This window comes from Oryctolagus cuniculus, chromosome 8 (assembly GCF_964237555.1).
Source record: "Oryctolagus cuniculus chromosome 8, mOryCun1.1, whole genome shotgun sequence".
NCBI lineage: Eukaryota > Metazoa > Chordata > Mammalia > Lagomorpha > Leporidae > Oryctolagus > Oryctolagus cuniculus.
In genome coordinates, this window is record NC_091439.1 from 37,937,040 (window position 1) to 37,954,638 (window position 17,599).

At 35.9% G+C, this 17,599-nt stretch overlaps 1 long non-coding RNA gene across 3 annotated transcripts in view; it reads left to right on the forward strand.

Moving 5' to 3' along the window:
• Nucleotides 1-17,599, forward strand: part of LOC103350845 (uncharacterized) — an 86,319-nt gene that overhangs the window by 13,736 nt on the left and 54,984 nt on the right. The window lies entirely within an intron of this gene.

The window sequence follows — 17,599 nt, forward strand, 5'->3', positions numbered from 1 at the left end:
AGCGATGGAATGGACTTTAGAATTATAGTTTACAGAAGCCAAGCTTGCTTGCCTGCCAAGCAATTGAAGAAAGCCCTGGAGTTCCGAGCCTCCCACTTGTCAGCCTCTAACTGTTCTGCTGCTTGAGTACCACAGAAAAGGCAGCAACCGGTCAGAATGCAGAGACAGTGTGACCCAGTGGTTTTTAAGGTCAGGGTGAACGTTTTTACAACAACTGCATTCCCTGTGATTAGTAAATAAATGCTTACAAGGATTTATTGAATAAATGAGCACGTGAAAGAATGTTGAGCAGACTTACATTCCATGGAGGAGTTTTGAGGTCAGCAAGGTGGGTGGAGGAGATTAATGAGAGGCAGACAAGGGCTGGGCCTCTTTCTCGCCACCTCAGGAGGACAGTCATTGTCTCAGAAATGAGGGCTCTCAATCAGCATCCCTTGGAAAAATGTGTTTTTAAAAGAAGGGTACTGTGCAAATTCTTCTCATTTTGCCATTAAAAACCTGAGGATTACACACAGATTAGAGGTAGGACTTGGTCTAGAACCTGGGTGGCTTATCTTCTAGCCACATGTCATTTAAACTCCACTGTACACAAATACAGTTAATGACCATAGGTATTAGTTTTTAATTAACAAAATGTGTTAGGGAGCAAGACAGCAGACTGAAGATCATTTATTACTTTCTTAATCATTGATCTCAATTTTCTAAATTGATGGCTAAAGATAATACGGTGCATGAACTAAAACCAAACCCAGACTCTTTTCTTTGATGGCAACCCTTGATCTCATTTGTGGATGAATCCCTGATACTAATCAGGCTGCTTTTGATTAATTTACTTAAGTAGAAGTGGCTCTTCTGAGGATAAAGGAGACATACCTATGCTTGGTAATGTTTTGGAGTGTTGTGTGCTTATCTGCATGTGTGTTTTCCTGTCTACCTTATCAATGGCACTTATTGACATGGAATACTCCTGGGACAAGTGCTTGCTTGGTAAGATTGCCAAAGACTAAAACCATAGACTTCTGGACAGGCCTGGTGAAGTGCATGTTCTTTTATTACTTGGAAGCATGCCTATTTTCAAATTTGTTTAAAAGGAAAAGGAAATTTTCTCCTTACTGCTTATTCTATTTCTAAACATCTTGTAAAGGCCTCTTTTTCATCTTTTATTACGGGACATTATGAGGATGGCAGAAATTAGACATTCCCGGGCATTTACAAATCTAGTGTTTTGAAAGGTATATTACTTTTTCCACTGGAAATTAATGTAATGAGAACTATTTTACAGACATTCTAAACTATACAAACACAAACACGTTTCGTGTGTGGCATTTCTGTTTCATAGGAGCAGTAGTGTCTGCGTAGGTCCGTTCCTCACAGCCTCATCTCTGTGAGCTCTGGCTTGTTTTCCTGTCTGACCTTTCTTATGACCACGGATCATTGTCCTCACCTCTGTCCCTTTTCTGTCTGTCCTTTTTTCTCATTTCCTTTCTCCAACAGTTCTTCTTCTTAACTGTCTTATGCTTATGTAAATATCTTTGTTTGATACTTTTCTTTCAATCTTGCCTTGATATACTTATGTTCTTCCTGGATCCATTTTAATCTTGAATGTTGAAGATTTCTAAGTCTATAAGTCCATCGTTGGCTTCTCCATTTCCATCAAACTCCTTGCTGGACTTGACCACTTGGAAGCCAATGGCTATTCAAACAATGTCATGTTGACTCATATTCCAGATGGATGGTGTCACCAGCAACCCGATCTAGATAACACGGGTGTCTTTCATTCTATCTCTTACTCCTCAGGTGATCCCATGCATTAACAAATTCAAGCCTGTCCCTTTGTTTGAAGGTCACCCTCAGTCTGGGTTCCTTACTCAGGCTGTTTATCCCTTTTTCATCTTTGTATGACACAATGGTGAACAGGGGTACTTTGAATATACGACATGCATTGATAAACCAGACAGCCTTTTCTTCTCTTCTAGATATTTGATAACTACTGGGGCATACAGGTCATGTGCAATAATAATGACAATACAAACAGTAATGATAAAAATGTTGAATGAAATAAGTAGTATTTTGAGAAAAGTTCAAGATTAAAAAATAAAGTTTAGGATGTCTTTGTCAATTTTCCTATCCTACTGCCTTCAAATTTCAGTCTCTATTTATGAGTAACATATACATTGAGTGAATGTATGCATTCTTGTGCCAAAGTCACTCTAAAAGGAATTTGTGATTCATTGCATGCCATTATCAAACAGTGACATGAATGCCAAAAGAAAGTACAAATCAGCTGTCAGAATTTAGAAGTGGGGGAATAGTGCAATGAGATAGTCTTGGAACACTGTATTTGATATTTTCTCCAGCATTGCTTGCTGACTTGAAATATGAGTAAGGAGGAGATGAGAATCTGGAAAGGCGAGGGAGGTCATAGAAAACCTCAAATAGCTGTTAATTGCAAGCATAGTAAAAACTATATTTATTCTTAATTGTGTTTAACAACAACTGACATAATGCTTACTCTGTTCTAGGTACCAGTTGAAGTAGGTACTATTATTATCCTGAGTGAACATATAAGCAAACTGAGGTGCAGAGTTGAGTATTTGTACACCACGATGCACTCAGTAATTAGTGAAACCAGGCTTCCAGTGGTGCCTAGACTGGATTGTTCCATGAGGGATGTTAAATGAAATTTTAACTGTAAAAAATAAAAACAGCTTGGTGCTTTGGTTATGTAAGAGATTGTCCTTATTCTTAGAATATTCACAATTAAATACTTAGGAATAAAGGACTTGGCATATGGAAATGTCTCATAAATTATCTGGAAAAAGCTTATATGTGTGTGTAGTTGAACACTTACTTATGTATGCATATGTAGACATATAGCTACATAAGCAGATAGGCAAAGAGTACATAAGTGAATGGGATAAAATATTAATGGCTGACTCTGAGTAAAAGTTGTGTGATCTGAGTATTCATGTTCACATTTTTCCCTTTGCAACGTACTTTTGAATTTCTGAGTAAAAAGTTTGTGCTGTTCTTTGTTCCATGATGAATTTTCTCACTTTATTGGAGATGCTGTTTTACAAGCAATTCTTAGAGTAAGTTACAAATTAGCTAGAGCAGCACCCAAAGATGTAGGCTGCCCCCTCTTGTTTCTCCTCCTTTCCTAATGGGCTCTCTGTCTGGTGGGCTCTCCTTCATGCTCTCTACAAAGCAGTTAACTGCTCTGTTTCTCAGTAGGTGTTGTTGGCAGAGAAGGGTGGGAGGACTGCTTGCAGACCACAGTTATCTGGCAAGGAGATGATCATTTTAATATTGGAATATGTCTGATTATGTACGCCACCGTATGAAGTCCTTTTCATGTGTGGATGTTTTCACAGAACTGCAGAAATTTTGATGTACATTCATGTGCATGATTAGTTTTCTTTTACCTGATTTACTCATACTCCAGTTAATCTCCTCAAAGTTAATTAAAAAAAAAAAAAAAAAAAAAAAAACAAACCTCACACCAGTATTGATGAGTAACAGACGATTTTTGAACTGTCTAAATACTTAAGAGTTGCTAGGTCTCCGCATTGGCCAATCACAATGGCCACTTCCTACACTGTGTTTGAGTAAGCTGGCTGAGCCGTGAGCTTAGACTTAGTGCTGAGGGGTCGGTTGAGCTGAGGAGGTATGTTTTGGGGAAAGGAACCATGGTTTCCTTCCTTGAAGGTAAGAATAAAAAACATCTTGTAGTGAAAGATAAAGGAAAAAGATAAGAATCTAGGTAAAGAAAAGTCTTTAAAGATAGACTTATGCAGGATAAGTGGCTCAAGGTCTTTGCTAAGAAATATATGTGGTTCTAACACCTTATATTTTTCCATTAAATGACTTTTTCTCCCAAACCCCCCACCTCAACTAGTTGCTGCTTCTCTTTATCAGGGGTAGGGGAACCTGTTTTAACTCCAAGAGCCATCTGGATAGTTATAACATCATTTGTGGACCCCACAAAACTATCAACATTAAAAACTAGCTTGCAATAGATTTATTGACTTCTGTGTCCTGCCTGCAGTTGTGGGAGCCTTGGCAGGGCCAAATCCAGTGATTTGACTGACATGTGCTGGATGTCCTGTCCTCCTGCTTTAGACAGAGCCTAGTTTGCTAGGCACTTTATATTTTTACGTATAAGGAATCTAAGGCATAGAGAAATAGATAACTGAAAGTGCTTTTGAATTTGGGGAAGAGTGTCTCATTGTTGACAGTAAATTCTACTATTTTAGATGATATGGTTCTAATGAGGAATTTGTTCTATTTAGTGTATTTTACAATTTATTCAGTTATATATGTATGTATATACAATAAAATACACATATAATATAGGTACATTGATATTAAAAAATTGTTTCCAACATACTCTACATGTATTTTTTAAGCAGTCTATGGTATTTATTCCTAAAATACTCAAACACTTGGCAACATTTTTGTTATCTTTAATCTGGCAGGTCTGGGACAAGAATTTTGCTTGAGTACCTACATATTTTTAATGCTAGAAAAGGCCTTTATAATCCCAGTTTCTGGGGTGAGTGTTTGGCCTAGCAGTTAAGCCACCAGGTAGGGTATCTGCAACTCATCTTTGAATACCTGGGTTCAAATCCCTGGCTCTGCCTCCTGACTCCAGCTTGCTGCTAATACAGATCTTGGGGTGCTGTGCTAATGGCTCAAATAATTGGGACCCTGCCAGTCACAAGGGAGACCAGGATGGAATTCCTGGCTCCTTATTTTGGCTATGATGCTATTCTAGCCATGTGGCACTTGGGGAAGGAATCAACAAGTAGGGGCTCTCCTTCTCTTTCTCTATCTCTCTGCTTCACAACAAACAAACAAAAAGCACTTAAAAATAAAGTCTTAGTACCAGGATTTGATACCTACAGCTAGTTCCTGACTGCAGCTTCCTGCTAGTATAGACACTGGGAGGCAGCAAGTAGTTACCTCCAAGGTGACACACCTGGATTGTGTTCCTGGTCCCCAGCATTGGCTCTGGCCCATCCAGGTCTGTGTGGGGATTTATGGAATGAATCAGCACATGAGTGTTCTGTCATTCTCTTTGTCTCTCAGATAAGCAATAATAATAATAATAAATAAATAAGTCTTAATTTTGAAGAGGAAAATTCATTTTAGGGCTTTTAAGGATTTTTCCCAAAGCTTTAGAACACAGTAATTGACTCCTAACCCATACTGTTCCCATCAAAATATGCTGTAATAAGCATTCTTATTTATCTAATGTACTGTTTCTAACTTAAACTTTTGTTCAAATAATTCAGTGCTAATTGGATATGAATTTTTGCAAAGGAACATATAATTCACCAAAATACAGATTTCATGTTCATGATTTTAGATGTTATTTCATGCTATTAAATTTGTTCTATAAAATTATTGTGTGTTGTCCAGTTTAATTATTTATTCATTCAAATGAAACTGTGGTATTTGCCATACACATTATACTGCAGAAGACTTTGTGTAGTTTGCAGTATTAACATGAGTAAATTAAGCATTAATTTAGAGAACTCTATAAAATGAAGCACATACTATAACTAATGTTATCACTGCATTCGCTAATGGCTCTGCAAGTAGAGCTGAATTCAATAGATTAGTTTAGTCATTCAAATGTGGTTTTACTGAAACCATTAAATGTCCATGAAAACAACCTTTAAATGTGAATAATTTGAATACTTTCCCTGCATTTTTAAATGTTGGTACTATTTTTCCCACTACTCTCCAGTCATTAAGTCTAAAAGTAAAAACAATGTAAAGAAGCAATTAACTTTAGAGTACATACTTGAAATTACCCTAGGGACCTGATTCTAAAGAAGATAAAACAAGGACAATAGAAAAAGAGAGGAAAGTTAGTTTTGCATTTCCCATGAGCTGATGCCTGATTTTCCCCAGGTCTTCATTAGATTTCCCTTATACTCCTTGGCATCTGAGTCAGTGTTTATTTCCAAGATTCTATTAAGATAGTTAATTGTGCTATTGTTTGTGGACTTTTAATCTGAACTTCATTATTTTTTCAACTATTGTTTACTCTGAATTTACAATGCTCAGCATGAAAGCCAAATTGAAATGATCACTATAGATCAAGAAGTGCACAGTGTTTTGAAGTTAAAAATGAATTTTGCAGTGAAATATTGCAAAAAATCCTTTTACTATAACTTATTGATTTATTCATTTTCCTAGAATTTGTGCCCTTTAGCCATTTATGAAATGATGCCAGATGACAATAGCAGTTATAATCTCTGGATGAATTATCACCATGAATTATAGAATTGAGACAGTTTTTTATGATCTTACGAAGGAAACTGGATTACTATAGATTTCTATGTTGGCAGCACATATTCTTAAATTGTGCTGGTTAGTCAGAGTAGATAGCTTAATATGGGTTATCACCACCCTTCCAACTCTAAAATACTAATAAATCTATATGCCATAACCTATATATGCTATAAACTATATTGTTTCAAAAATTCATGACCAAGGCATTTAATTTTAGGTTGGTGAATAGTACAATGATTTCCCTACTAAGTTTTTGAGATCTCTCTATTGTTTTTTATTTTTAACTTAAGACTTACATTTTTTAAGATTTTATTTATTTATTTGAGAGGTAGAATTACAAACAGTGAGCAGAAGAGACAGAGAGAAAGGTCTTCCTTCTGTTGGTTTACTCCCCAAATAGACACAAAGGCTGGAGCTGCATCAATCTGAAGCCAGGAGCCAGGAGCTTCCTCCTGGTCTCCCATACAGGTTCAGGGGCCCAGCACTTGGGCCATCCTCCACTGCTTTCCAAGCCGTAGCAGAGAGCTGGTCTGGAAGAGGAGAAACTGGGACTAGAACTGGCACCCGTATGGGATGCCAGCACGGCAGGCAGAGGATTAACCCACTGAGGCAAGGCGCCTGCCCCCTAAGACTTAATTTGAAAAATTATATTTGTATTATTTTTATGTTTGCATCATTGTTCCTGTGTGCATGGTTTCTATATCTGAACAGATCACTGTACAAGTAATAATTCTCTGTGTCTCAATGTTGCAACAGTGGGACTGGTTGAGTGGAAGAAAGAAAATTATCTTTCATATTGTTGGTGTGACATAATGATGTGCAGGATGCTTTTTGTTTTTGTTTTTGTTTTTGTTTTTGTTTTCTTAACACCCATTCAATCTTGGACTTCCAGACTTTAACTTGAAGAAAAAGATACTATGTGGAAATCACATTTAGAAGGTATCCCATTCAATAGTTTTGTGAAATAGTGTGAAAGTAGCAGTACTGGCATGGCAGATAGCCCAAAGTATCTTCAGTTAGAGGCAAAAAGAACTTATGTTGCCCATACCAAGACATCAACAACAAAAGCATGCTTTCACTTTCTTTAAGCACTAGCTAATCTGGGCTGAATTAACTGCTGTCTGCATATGCAATAGAAGCTCAATTATAAGTTACTCTTAGCTGACCATCTTTTTTCAATTTTTACCTCTTTATTCATTTATACTTAGAATACTTTTCAAGTTGAATTGTTCCATGTGAAAATATTTTACTTTCAAAAGATAATATATTGCAAGCTGTATTTATTATAAGGCTAAGTGTATTTGGAGTAAAACTGTTTTTGATATTTATTAAATACTAATAATTTATTAATTTTGTGACATCACTAGTAGTCAAAACAAGGCTTCATGATCAGTCTTACATGGCTATCTAAGCTTACAGAATTCAAGATGGTTTTGGTTTTATATATCAACATACAACAGCTAGATAATGGAAAACATGTTCTTGCTCCCTGTGACTGCATTTCATGTGAACCATAAATAGGAAATATTAAAAGCATAACTGAAGGTTTTAAGACTAGACAAACCCAAAGACAAAGACAACATATGAACACTAATTTCCAAAAATAATTTTCCTTTTCAAAATGTTTTGCTTATAAGTCTGATCTGTCATATAAACACATTTGGTTCTTTTGTTTCGTTTTAATTTCCATTTGCCTTTCATATCTTATCTTTTAGAAAAACCAATAATCTGAGAGACTGATAACCACTTTCTTCTTTCTCATTTACAATGATTTCTAATTTATATGGTTTCATATGTATGACACTCAACTTTCTGAATCTATGGAAGAGAGAAAAAATTCTGTACATAAAGAAAGAGGTGGTGTCTTTAGTGTAACTTGAATATAAAGGAAATATGGCAGAAATTATATTCTGATAAAATATCACAGAGATTTATGTCTACTTATCTGGACTCCTAGTACCTAGTGTCTTTCAGTTGTATATCTCAGAAATTACTATAAATTTATATATGGTCATAATTGATAAGTTTTCCTTAACATTCTTGGGGTTAACGTCATGTTGATTTTTTCAATACACAATTTAATTAAAAAGCCTATATTTGTTTCTAATCTAATTCTCCTATATTTTTTGTCAAACTTCAGTCATGTAGATCTTCTCTTAATAACTCACTCTGGTTTTTGAACTTTGAACTTGCTAAGTTCTGAATCTCTTGTCAAATGCTGAGAAACCTGATCACAACTGATTTGGCATTTGTTGAATGTAGATTTATCATTTATTAAATGCCAGCAGGAGCTGAGGCTGGGTGCTTATGCCATTTAAGATTTCATCAAGACTGGGGAAGGACTATCTGCCAGGACTCAAGGAGATCAAAAATTAGGGTAAAATGTTATCTTCCCTCCCCTTCTCCTCACCCTTCTGATAAATATGGAAGCATTGGAGGAGACAGAACATTGAAATGACAGTGAAAGAAGATACAATTGTTTTAAAAAAATAGTAAATAGAAAAATGTGCAATAGGATTTATGAAAATAATATATAAGGGCCTTAGAAATGAGGTATTGCACTTTAAAACACAAGAAATTTTTAGTAAGTATTTGTTTCTGCATAGAAGTATATTATGTTCATAAATATGATTTTTCTCAATTAAAAATAAAGCATATGAGGATGGCAACGGATAAGATAATAAGAGAAAGAACAACAGCATGAACAAAGAAAACCCAGAACTAAAGCTTTACCCAGAATGGTTAAAGGCAGATTTGATTCCACATGAAACTGAATTAGAGAGGGGAAATTAATGTGGGGAAGTGATACAAAAATTCAATTATTATGAATAAAATAACCAACAAGTAGAAAGCAAGCACTAAAGACACACCGCATCTTTCCAACCTACAAATAGTAATTACTTCCCAAAATATAGGACAAATGGATCAGACACATTTTTTAAAGTGCTGTAGATGATGACTTAACAAACTTTAAGCATAAACACATAAGATGAGCAATTCAAAGCAGTCAGTGTTTACAACTAATTAGAATGAATGAAGATAATTGGTAATGGGTGAACTGGAAAATTATGTCTACTACAAGAAATAAATTTTATAATAATTCAAGGAATTAAAGAGCATTGCTTGTGAAAGTTATAAAACCATATCTTCAGTAATGTGGCAAAAGGTATCTATATATACACACACGGTTTTATATATATGATATATTGTTTTAGGGAAACTCAGATTTTGTATCTTTATATGTATATATATGAAGAAACATATGCATGAAAAGGAACATAAATACATTTGTAAATCTATAACGTATAAGAAAAAATAGTATTCAAATAATATTTCTGCAGTAATTGCTCAAAAACAGAAAATGATTTGAAGCAGCCAGAATTAGAGTAGAAAAAGCAAGCTGTATTAGAAAATGATTACAATGACTGGTGAAAAACAAAAGGTATCCAGTAGGAGGAAACAGAATGATATTGATTTCTGATGAATGTAAATAATTGCAACCAAGAAAATAAGAGTGCAAAAGATAAACAAAAGAGAACTTTAGAATGGAAAAAAAAAGACACAGAGAGATGAAGAAGAAAAAACAAAGTGGAGAAAAAATTATTTGGTTTTTATTAAACATAATCCAAAAAATTTAAACAAATATTTGGATGAAATTACATACATTTCTTCACAAATTTTATGAAAACTTGAAAGCACTTAGTGTTATACAGCCTTGAGTAAGGACAGGCTAAATGTATATTCATCAAGTTTAATAAATTTTGTGACAGACAATGAAAACTGTATTTAAAAAATTTTTAGGGATGGGAGTTTAGCTTTGCTGTTAAGATATTGGTTAAGGTGCCTATGTACCACACTCTGGTATCTGAATTCCATAACAAGCTCTTGCTTTTGATTCCAGCTTCCAGCTAAGTCAGATCTTGGAATGCAACGGCAATGGTTCAAGTAATTGTACCCTTCCCACCAATAGGGAGACATGGCTTGAGTTCTGGCTCCTTGCTTTAACATGGCTTAGCACCTTAGCTGCAGGCATTTGATGAGTGAACCAGCAAGTGGGTGTTATCTTTGTCTCTTTTATTTTTCAAATAAATAAATATATTTCTAAAAAGTTTTTTAATTAAAGAAAATCTAATATTGTATTAGTGTAGAATACAGTTATATACTAATTGTTGGAGTTAGTGAAAATTTAAAATATTTTAAATACTAAAAAGAAAAAGCCATATATAAATTAAATTTAAATAACTTTTTTTTTACTTTTAATACATGTATAATTTAAGATAAAAAACTAGAAATAGAAAACCAATGATTATGACATATTGAAATTTAGGGTGAATTCTTACTATTAAATTTTTCTACAAAAAAGTAAATCACCATGAAAGTTATTAAACAATCAACAAAAATTGTTTGAATATAATTTTAATTAGAAAATTTTAAATATCTTATCAATGTTCTAGAATGTGTTTACACACATTTCTCCATCAGAGATACACAGGGAAAACCTTAGTTTTTGTTTCTTAAACTTCATTTATTCTCTTCAGCAATGTGAGTACAAGTAATTTATTCTGACAGTGAACCCTGGACCTCCAGCAGGTGAGAAGGGAATGAGACTGAGAGGAAAATGATCGATAATAATAGGTTGCATTAATGAGATGTCTTCCCTATTTGTAAATGAGAGTTAGAGTGGTTGGGGACTATTGGGATAGAGTGTAGAATATGTCTTGGAATCATCTCACTCAAGGGAAGAGAATGTTGGGATATTTGACGTGAGGTTCTTGTTTATAACTGGCACAAGAGGCTGGGGCTGGGACAGCACAGACTTCACTCTCTAGCAACACTTGCTGAAACAAAGCCGGTGGATGAAGACTCCACAGATGCATGTGTTTACTGTTGAGTGCCCAGGTGATAGAACAGGTCAGTGACAGTAGGATCATTTCTACCTCCTGCTCCAAAGAGGATTTCGTGTACAAAAAAAATCATTCTAATGAGGCAAGCCAACTGACATTAGTAAATAATAGCTGAGTCATAATTAACTATCATGGTGGGTAAAATATTATTCTTGGAAAAGATAAGCTGCTGAAGTTTTCAGAATTATGAAAGACATCAATTAAATTAATGCAGACAGATTTTTCTATAGATACCAGTAAAATTATAAAATGAGTAGACACATTAAAGTAGAAAAGTAAGATTAAATGAGAAAATTTTATATACACTTTATATGGAAAGTAATAAATCTATGGTGAGTTTCAAAAGTTGTAAATTATTTTAAATTACACCTCGGCTCAATATTGGAAGAATGATTTATAATGGAAATTTAGCAGACTTTTCATTTTTAAGACAGTTATTTTAAAGCATGAAATTCTAGATTGAAAATATTTCTCCATAGTTGTTAAAAAAACTAAAACACTTAGGATCAATATTGGCATATAAAACACATATTTAAGAAAATATCAATGGTATAAGTCTCACAGTTCCTTAATAATTGGTCAGTTTATGAGTTTAAAAAACCCTTTATTTTCAAGGTATTTTTATAATTCAAAAGGGGTTGGTGAATAGCTTTTGCTACTTGCCATGCAAAAGCAAATTTATCTGATTTCAGCTTCTTGTTTTAACTAAGAAATGTTATATATTAGAAACCTATAAAATGTTGCATTGTTTTCTATGCTTAGAATCAGCTAATTTTTTTTAAATGGGATACATTACTCTTGACTTTCAAAATTTTATCATGGGATAATATAGATTTGACTAGAAATTCTATGCTCTGCAGTAGTTACAATTGGAATAATGCAGTCATATATAGTCATGTGCCACAGACAATGTTTTAATCAATATAAGCAGCATCTAACAGAGCATTCATGTACTATTGTGGTGAAACTAAACATTCTTGGTGTCTGGTAACACTGTACCTGTTGTAATGTTCTATTTAATGTAACACATTTTTTGCAGGTTTGGATGGCACTGGTATTAAGCAAACCTACTGTGCTGCCAATTGTCATAGTAAAGTGAATCCAATCACATACAGCACAGAGTACTTGACAATAATAAAAGAGCATGCTACTTATCTATGTATTTACCTTCTTTTATTGTTATTTTAGAGTGTACTGCTACTTAAAGGGAGCCTCTTGATCTTTTATGCCATTTACCTTGAACTCCCACAGCATTTTCTTAATGTTCTTTAACCAAATTCTTTTTTCCTGTGAATGCTGCCTATTTCAAGAGACAGCTCAAGAAATATCTCTTCCAGAAACTCTCCCTGCTGTTACTCATTCTTTCACCAATATATGCGTGCTTCTTTGCTGAATACTTATCACATTATGTTACAGTTGTTTCTTTAACTTTCCTCTTATTGATGGCAAAGATGATGACTTTACTGCTATCATTATTATTATTTACTTGGCATCCAGAGTATGATGGGTTCTTAGTAAATGCTTATTAAACAGATGACTGGAAGACACAGACAGTTATAACTGACAGAGTGTTTTGAGCTGGAGACACAACAACTCTGGGGCATGTGACACAAAAAGACTCCTGCAATGTGGGAGTTCTTGGCAGTTGGGGTGGAACATGGCCTAAGGTCCTTGGGAAAAAATTGCAAAAATGTAAATAATCATCAAGTGGTTCTAAACATTTGTCTCGTGAACTTGAGCAATGCACAGAGCTGCTACTAGTCTTGCATTCAAAGTAGGCATCTAATGAATCCTCACTGACAAAATAATAATTAGATGAGCAGTGTTTATGTGATCTTGATATTTTTGCCATAAACTTTGCTTCATACTTAGCACATAATTTGTTTCTAGCTTATGACAATGATTTTGTGGTTACTTGGGTCTCAGTATTAGAGCAATTGACCAACTGTTTGTTAAACGCTTAACGTTTTCTTGCATTTTACTTTTAACCCCTGAATTTAATTAGCCCCAAGGAGGCCTGGCTCTGTAACAGGAGGCATCTCGATTTTAAGAATTGCTAATAAAACTGTTGCATCTAGGTTCCAACCCCTTTGTAGACCACCCATTTCCTTTGGTTTGATCCTCTAAATTTACTGCAAGCAGCAGCTCTGTTGTTATGTATCTTTCGTCATATAACATCAACCAGATCGTTCATGAAGTAACTGTGGATTTCCTATTTGATTTTTAAAATGTTGTCTCAATTTGAACTGTTGGCAAAATGTTTGCAGGATTAAATTGCAAATTTATTCTCAATCTCTATAATCTATACAAACAATTATTGATGGGCTATAAGAAATGAAGTTCAGTTTAGGAGATTTAATTAAGAGGGATTTGTATTATGATTTTTGACTTTTAAAATATATTCTTTTGAAATTATCTTAAGATAAAAATTTAACAATGGACACTCTTATTTATGACATCAGTAATCACCCAAGGCTCTTGTCATGAGCTGCCAAGGCTATGGCATGAGTTCACAAACTCACGAGTTCACAAACTCCGATCTTATTTAGACAACGTCACAGTTGAAGTGAAAGTTGTCTCCTCCCTTCAGAGAAAGATACCTCCTTCTTTGATGGCCCATTCTTTCCACTGGGATCTCACAGAGATCATTTTTTTTTCCCACAGTGTCTTGGCTACTCAAACAGTACTCTATACTTTGTGTGTCTGTGTGCGTGCAGTCTGTTGAAATTTTTACTTAGTGTATGCTAAGTTGATCTTCTGTATATAAAGATAATTGAAAATTAATCTTGATGAAGAATGGAATGGGAAAGGGAGCAGGAGATGGGAGGGTTTCAGGTGGGAAGGAGGTTATGGGGGGAAAAGCCGCTATAATCCAAAAGTTGTACTTTGGAAATTTATATTTATCTCTTTATCTTTTTTTTTTTTTTTTGACAGGAAGAGTGGACAGTGAGAGAGAGAGACAGAGAGAAAGGTTTTCCTTTTTTGTTGGTTCACCCCTCAGTGGCCACTACAGCCGGTGCACTGCGCTGATGCGAAGCCAGGAGCCAGGTGCTTCTCCTGGTCTCCCATCAGGTGCAGGGCCCAAGGACTTGGGCCATCCTCCACTGCAGTCCCAGGCCACAGCAGAGAGATGGTCTGGAAGAGGAGCAACTGGGACAGAATCCAGCGCCCCGACCGGCACTAAAACCCAGGGTGCCGGTGTCGCAGGCAGAGGATTAGTTTATTGGGCCACGGCGCCAGCTGGATATTTATATTTATTAAATAAAAGTTGAAAGGAAGAGATGTGCAATTCGGGACATGCTCAGGATGACTTACCTCAAACGGTAGAGTTAGAAACATACCAGGGGATTCCAATTCAATCCCATCAAGGTGGCATGTACCAACGCCATTTCACTAGTCCCAGTGGTCAATTTCTGTTCACAATTGATCATAATGATAGGACTAAGAACCAAAGGGATCACATAAACAAGAATAGTGTTTGCAAATACTAACCGATAGAATAAAAAGGGAGAGAACGATCCAACATGGGAAGTGAGATACACAGCAGACCCATAGAATGGCAGATGTCCTAAACAGCTCTCTGGCCTCAGAATCAGCCCTTAAAGCAAGCGGATCTGGCTGAAAAGCCCATGAGAGTATTTCAGGCATGGAAAGCCAAGACACTCTGGGAAAAAAAAAAAAAAAAAAAAAAAAAAAAAACGTAAATGAAAGATCTCCACGAGTGAGATCCCAGTGGAAAGAATGGGTCATCAAAGAAGGAGGTACCTTTCTCTGAAGGGAGGAGAGAACTTTCACCTTGACCATGGCCTTGTCTAAATATGATCAGAGTCAGTGAACTCAGGGGGCTTCCATAGCCTTGGCAGCTCATGACAAGAGCCTAGGGTGATTACTGAGGCCATAAACAAGAGTGTCAATTTGTTAAGTCAACAACAGGAGTCACTGTGCACTTACTCCTCATGTAGGATCTCTGTCCTTAGTGTGCTGTACATTGAGATTTAATGCTACAACTAGTACTCAAACAGTATTTTTCACTTTATGTTTCTGTGTGGGAGCAAACTGTTGAAATCTTCACTTAATGTATGCTAAACTGATCTTCTGTATATAAAGAGACTTGAAAATGAATCTTGATGTGAATGGAAGGGGAGAGGGAGTGGGAGAGGGGAGGGTTGCGGGTGGGAGGGACGTTATGGTGCGAAATCATTGTAATCCATAAGCTGTACTTTGGAAATTTATATTCATTAAATAAAAGTTCAAAAAATTATCCAATCCAAAAATTAAATAAATAAATAAAAGACCATTCTGAGCTGTAGATTAAAATCTAGTAATTACGCGTTTACTTGACTCATGGTCATTGTTGATCACTATTATAGTTCAGTAAAATTTCCAGCAGGGGAAATATGGGAAGATGGGCTGTGGAAAAATCCTGGAGGAGCCACATGGCATTAAAAGCAAAATAAGGGGGTGCTAGAAAATTCAGCTGTCCTTTCTCATATAAAAGCTTGAGGTTGCTTTTATTTTCTCATTTTCACTGTATCCTTCATTTCCTTATTTTGTCTTCAAGATTGAACTTTCTACTTTCCATGGAAAATGCAAGTTCTTTTCTTTTTGAGGATTTATTTATATATTTATTAGAAGGGCAGAATAACAGAGAGAAAGGAGATAGAAATCTTGTGCCCACATGATTACTCCCCATATACCTGAAATAGCTGGGGCTGTACCAGATAGGAGCCAGAGTCAGGAACTCCGTCTATGTCTCCCATGTGAGTTTCAGGAACCCAAGCGCTTGAGCCATCACTGCTGCCTCCCAGCTGTGTTATTAGGAGGTTGGTTGGAAGCATAAAGTAGCTGAGACTTGAACCAGGCAGTCTGATATGGGATGCTGCTGTGTCAAGTGGTGGGTGGTTTAATTCACTGTGCCAAAATGCCTGCCCAAAATACTGGTTATTTTCCTTTGAAGTTTTGCAGTTTCTCCTCCCTTACTCGCTGTGTGTTATCTTCATACCACTTATCATAAAATAACCATATAACCTTTTGTACATATTCTAATAATTTATCCTGGGGGAAATATCACGTGTTAAATAATAAAAATTCAAGTATATTCATAAAACGTATTCATCATACTTACTAAGATGTATCAATAAACAGGACTGAGCACTAATTTTTTTTCACTTGAATATACTGTTTATATTGTTGAGTATAACAAAGACTATTTATTCGTAATTTCTGTTGATTTAATGAGGGTCTTTTATTACCCAACTTTCCCATTCATAGCAATATTTTTATTTTTAAGAACAAAAACATTCCACAGGAAGGCTTTCTTGAGTAGTAATGTGTCTGAGAAATGTTAATATGTGTTAGAGAAAAGAATTTTTCCAGTGTCTGAGCTGTGTAAATGCTGCAGAATAGGTACCTGGGAGGGTTAATTTTATGTGCCAGCTTCACTAGTCTATGGGATACACAGATATTTAACCAAGTATTACCCTGGGTGTGCCTGTGAGAGTGTTTCTGGATGCAGTTAATATTTGAATAAATAGAATAAGGAAAGCAGGGGGTCTGCAACCCCAGTGTGGGTGGGCCTCAACCAGCCAATGAAGGGAAGATCAGCAACAGTGAAGGAAAATGGGCGAGGAAGAGGGAATTCCAACTCTGACGGCTTGGATTGAAAAGAGTACTTCTAGGGTCTGAAGGCTGTCAGCGTTTAGACTGAACATTCACGATCAGCTTTCCTGATTCTAAGGTGTAGAACTGGTACAAAGGGAGCTGGCATTGCCGGGTAGTGGGTAAAGCCACTGCCTGCAACAGTGGCATCTGAATCCTTCTTATCCAGCTCCTGCTTATGCACCTTGGAACAGCAGTGAGAAATGGCCGAATGTTGGGACCCCTACCACTCACATAGGAGACATGGGAGAAGCTTCTGGTCTCTGAGTTTGGCCAACTGGGGAGTAAATCATCAGATGGACTATCTTCTCTTTCTCTGTTCATGTCTCTTTCTCTCTTTCAAATAAATCTTTAAAAAATAGAGAGAACTCAAACAAGGGAAAACTTACTGACTCTCTTGAATATCCAGCTTGCCTGCTGTAGGTCTTTGCAGATGTTGGTATTCTTTGCCTCCAAAATTGTATGACCCAATTCCTTGTAATAAATCAAAACTCTTGTAGTCATCTTTCTCTACCCTATTTTCTACTGGAGAATTCTATCTAATATAGTACAGAATAACTGCTTTGAAAAAATATTATTTATTTGGAAAAACAGGGTTACAGAGAGAGAGGGAGAGACAGAGATCTTCCATCTGTTGCTTTAATCCCCAAATGGATTCAACAGGCCAGTGCTGGGCCAGGCTGAAGCCAGAAGTCAGCTGCTTCATATGGGACTATCATGGGTGGTAGTGA